Here is a 5,702-nt window from a genome sequence, read left to right as displayed (position 1 = left end):
ACCAAAGCTCAACATATCAGAGAATATTATCAGATAAGAGAATGACAAGACTTTTACCCATTGCACAAGCTCATTTCTAAGCAAGGACTGCTTAGGTGGCAAATTCAGAAACCAATTTAACTTACGAAGACTACGCATGTCTGTTATTATTTTTTAAATTACACAATTTTAGAATGTAATTGAGAAATAGAAGTATGGTAAGTTTTCTAAAATTAAGCGGTTAAGTCGTCAGAAGGGAAACAGTTATCATTGCTACGAATATCGCTGACAGGCTGAATTTATTTGATTGGAATGTTCAAACTGTGTCTGTAGCAAATGGTCTAATTAATTTAATTGGATATGCTGCTTATGACATATAAGGTCCAATTTTAATCAGGAACTGGAGTAGAGCGTGTAGGCTGAATGCCAGCATGAGCCCAATTTGCTCATCCGATAGCTTTGGGAGCTGAGCAACCTGCCTGTTTTTGCAGTAAAACCTTTAGGAGGCTACCCAAGGCCTATTTAAAATGGACATGCAGCTTTTTATTGAGATTATATTTACTGCTACCAATTTTTTGCAACATCATGGACGCAAATCTCTTGCTGTGGAACGGTTTCCGGGTTTTCTGCAGACTCACTAAGGCTCCTTCGACAGCACCTTCCAAACCCACAACCTCTACCACCAAAAAGACAATGGCAGAAGGTGCATGGGAACACTACCGCTTGCAAGTTCCCCTCCAGGTCGCACACACCATCCTAAATTGTAACTATATCGCCATTCGTTCACTGTCATTTGGTCAAAATCCTGGAAATCCCTTACTAACAATACTGTGGATATTTTGCAACACATGGACTGTGGTAGTTCAAGAAGGCAGCTCGCCACACCTTCTCAAGTGCAATCAAGGATGAGTAATAAAAGCTGGCACAGGCTGCAAAGCCCATATCCCATGAACAAACAGAAAAAAAAAACTCCCAGCAGGTCCGAGTGTCGGATACAGCGCAAAGAGGACAACATTGAGCTTGATTCAGCGGACACAAGTTAAAGTCTGCTGAATGGCAGATTTAGTGGGGAGTTCCTGGTGGCTGCAGTGCAGAGAAGCACCCTGCTATCCAAAGACACTTTGCTGCTTTTTTGGCCTTGGGGAGTTTCTCCCCACCAAGACCACACTTAGACGGATTTCCTGCTGGCGAGCTTAAAGGCTCCTCGCCGATTAGGCACCATTTTGTCTGTCAACCCCTACCTGGTTCCCCACCGCCCCCCATTCAGGCCCCTATGCTCTTTTGACACCGCCCTCACCGCACCAAGCATGGGGAGGCCCCAAGAATCCTGCCCTCCTCTCTCTTTCCTCTACTTGGCAAGAATGCCCCGCGCCCGATTGCTGGTAGTACAAAGCTGGCACTTAGGCACCCTGGGAGTGCCAGCTGGGCATCCTGGCAGTGCCCCGGCATCTTTGCAGTGCCATGGTGCCCAGGTACCAGGGGGAGTGCCAGGATACTCCCCTACATGGCCCTGAATACACCAGGGTGTCTCAAATGGCCTGGGAGACACCCCCCCCCCCCCCCTACCTCACATGCCATTACAACTGGTCCACATTTGTATGAACCAGTACTGAACAATGCCCCGGCGAGGTATCCCAGGTGCAGCCGGTGCGTGCTGAGCACCAGGTGAAACAGGTTTTGCTGCTGGCGCAGAGCCAGGTTTGGGGCTCGGGCGCGATTCACCAATTCCGCCAGATGCAATAGGGTCGCTGAATCACGCTCATTATTTCCTAAATTCACAAGAAGATACCTAAATGTAATATACAGCAAATGATCAAGGAAGGCAATGCCAGGAACATTATCCCAAGGACTGGAGTTTTTCTCAATTCCTGACAACAAAGCTAGCCAAAGCTCCTTCCACCTCTCTCCAAAAGCTTAATAGCAGACGTCCGTCACCTCACTCAGCATACAATCACAACATGAACAACAGCACACTTAATCAGTTTTACTGATGCCACTAGGGGACTTGCAGGACTAATAAAGTTACTGTTCTTTTATGAAAGGCACCTGGCTGAGGACCTATTTCAAGGCAGTTGTTTTGTTTCACTTTAAATTATCATCTTGAGCACATATGCACTTTGTTTTACAGTGCTGCTTTATAACAGCTTCTGATACTGCATTGATAACCTATCATTGATGTAGAAGATGTCTGGATGGTTTCAGTGTTGCTTAACCTAAGATTAAAGGAGTAGTAAATGTAACCAATGTCTTTGGCTCCATTCTTACCTTCATCCTGGTCTACCGCATTCAATGAAGATCCTGCTCCTTAATCTTCTCCAAATGCAGTCCGCTCTGTGACTAGATGATGTGGCATATTGAGATGTTTGAGGAGGTCTAAAATGTGCTGTTATGATCCTTATGGGCCCAAAGCTGTGATTATAGCTGTCATGTTCAGGCATAGCACTCATCAGCCTGAACCTGAAGATTATCCAGGTCTTGCTACATAAGGGCACCGACTCCATCATTACCTGAGAAGTTATGAATGGAACACTTGGCAAACATCAGCAAACACCCCACTTCAGGCGAGAAAGCATTAATAAAGCGGCTGAAGGTGGTTAGCCAAGGACACTGTCCTGAGGAAGTCCCAAAGCAATCTCCTGGAAAAGATATATAGCCTCAGAAAAGTACCAGTATATTCCTTTGTGCTACGTATGACTCCAGCTGGTCAACAGTTTTGTTTTCCCCCTCATTCCTATTGACTTTAATTTTGCTCGGGCTCCTTAATCAAATGCTGTCTTGATATCAAGGCAAGTCACTCTGACCTCACCTTAGGGTTCAGTTCTTTGGTCCATGTTCAAACCAAGTTGTAATGAGGTCTGGTGCCAAGTGGCCCTGGTGGAACCCACATCAGTGAGCAAGCTATTGATGTCTAGGTGCTGCTTGAGAGCAATACCAGTACTGTGCTGATGATTGAGAGCAAACTACTGGGGCAATAACTGAATTTGTTTTGAATTTGTCCTGCTTTTTATGGATAGGAGATACCTGGGCAGTTTTCTACTTTATTATGTAGATGGCAGTGTTATTGAAGTATTGGAACAGCTTGGTTAGAGACATGGTCTGTTCCTGACCACGAGTCTCCTGCCTTGCCCTCAGGATGCTGTTGTGGCCGATAGCTTTTGCAGTATCCAGTCTGGAGTTAATCAAATTGGCTGAAAATTACCACCTGTAATGGTAGGAACATTCAGGGAAAGACTTCAATCATCCACTCTGCATTTTGGCAGAAGATCATTGCAAACACCAGCTTTATTTTTGCACTCCCATGCGAGGCTTTGCCATCATTGAGGGTATGGCATCTCCGCCTCTCTTTGGGCATCCAATTGTCCACCACCTTTCACGACTGGATGTAGCAAGACTGCAGAGTCTTCATTTGATCCTTTGGTTGTAAGGTTACTTAGCTGAGTCTATTGCAATCCTAATAATACCCCTTATCCTGAGATAATGGGCTATATTTTCACACAGAGATGGGGAGCTTGAATTGGGAAATATCCAACTCCCTGGGCCCCATTTCAGTAAAAAGGGCTCCAAATACTGCGATCTTCATTTGTGGTGGGGTTCAGGATGGAGTCAGGGCCTCTGTTCCCAGAAACAGTGTCGGCGGCCACAGGTCAGTCAGGTTCTTTAGCAGGCCCACCTCGGGTCTCTGGGACATTGTCCCAATTGTATTATGGATTTTATGCCCGCTAGCCCTCACCAATCACATACCCTCAGCTCTCCCACCCCCCCCCCCCCCCCCGTCACCCCATGGCTCCGTATAGTCCTCTTGCCAACTCATGCCTTAACCCACCTCAGGGCCCCCTTTGCCTTCCATTCCAACTCATGCTAAATCACATGGCATCCACCGTGGGCAGATCTCAGGAGTCACATGGAGATGAAATAAAACATTTTCCATATTTCACCACACAGATTTGTTGTTAAGCATATCCAATTCATGAAAGCCCAGTCAATGTTTTTAAGTCACAAGTGGTTTACCTCTCTTAAGAAGAAGCATACTTCTGTTCATACCTCGCATCAAAGACAACTGATCCTTTAATAGGTTTTGAACCCATCAATCAAACTGTGTACACAAAATCCCTGCTTAGTAATTGCATCTTTTGAAAGTCAGCCAAGCATTCATAAATATCCCCAAAGGAAATAACTATTGAAAATTATCGAACAGTGGTTACACCACCTCGCGTGTAAATCACAATAGTCTGGCCAATGATTTTTTTAAACTCTCACTGACAGTTGTACCCAGTCATTTTATATAATCTAAAGAGTAGCTGATTTTTAAAAACTTCAAATAATGACAGTTAATCAGACTTATCCACCCTTCAAGAGGATTTACACGTGTTCCATAAATGTGTGACTCACTGTTTAGGTCCCCTGCATTTGCCAAATTGGGCTTTGCTTAAACTTAGCACGAAGTTCAGATGGCCCTGAGTTTATGTTTCCCTCATGTGTGTCACAACCCTCTCCCTTTCCCCTACTGGCAAAGACGGGGCTTGTTGAATATGGGGACAGGACCACTGCAGCTAGGTCCAGCCCTCCATTTTAAAAGGTCTGCAGAGTCCTCCCAACTCGTTGAAAATCCGATCCTATGACTCCTGGTTCTGGATTCTCCAGCAGTAAAACAGCCTTTCGGCATGTCAAGCTAAGAATTTTATACATTTTAATAAAATCACCTCTTATTTTGCTGAACTCTAGAGAATGTAAGCCCATTCTAGTTAATCAGTCCTCATAGGTGGTCTTTGAATATTTGCCATTCTTTGTATCTATATCTATATACATTTACAGGTCATGGATATTGCTGGCAACATCATATCTAGGCTAGTTTGGTTCTTTGGCCACTTCAATGAGCATTTAAGAGAAAACCATGCTATTGTGGGTATAGAGCAGGCATTGCCAAATTCGAGGGCGCGACTCGCGGATGTGTCGCTGGCGGGTGTCGGGAGGGTCGTGGTGCCATCCGTTGTGGTGCTCCCGATCGCACAAATCTGCGTGCTACAACCGGCTGTTAATAACGGCGGCTGCAGTCGGCCTTCAAAATGGCAGCGAACATGTAAAATAAATGAGGCCGCACTGCGCAAGCGAACAGATCATCGATACATTTGCGCAAAACTAAGTGCATGCGCGCCGATGATCGGGCACGCATGCACAGTGCGGCCTCTTTTTTTTTAAACGGTTGCAGCTTTTTGTTATACAAGTTCGGGGGGGTTTTATTCATTTATTTTATTCATTTTTTTTTACAAGTTCGGGGGGGGGGGGGGGTTATTTGATAAAATTTTACAGGAACAAAATGCAGAAGTTTGGACAGATGGAGACTCCATACTTTCCAACACTGGAAGGCTTCACCTTCATCCAACAGGTTCCATTGGAGGGCCAAAGGGACCAAAAACCATTTCCTCCATTTTTGTCAGCAGCAAACAAGGTAAGAGAAAATGGTGGGTCGCGCAGGTCAGCTGGCGTGGGTCGTGAAGGTCGGCCAGCGTGGGTCATGAAGGTCGGCGGGCATGGGTCCCGAAGGTTGGCTGGTTGGTAAAAATGGGTCCCTGAAAAAAAAGATTGAAGAACACGCCTATAGAGTCACAGATTGTTTGGAGTAGGTAAGGATGTCAGATTGTCTTACCAAAAGGAGACTCGTGAACCAATTGAATTTTTGCAACAACCTAACTAAATAATTAGACATTTTTTTTTAAATGTTTTAA

The sequence above is a fragment of the Scyliorhinus canicula genome, chromosome 13, assembly GCF_902713615.1.
Source record: "Scyliorhinus canicula chromosome 13, sScyCan1.1, whole genome shotgun sequence".
NCBI classification, from domain to species: domain Eukaryota; kingdom Metazoa; phylum Chordata; class Chondrichthyes; order Carcharhiniformes; family Scyliorhinidae; genus Scyliorhinus; species Scyliorhinus canicula.
Note: the sequence above shows the minus strand (reverse complement) of the source record.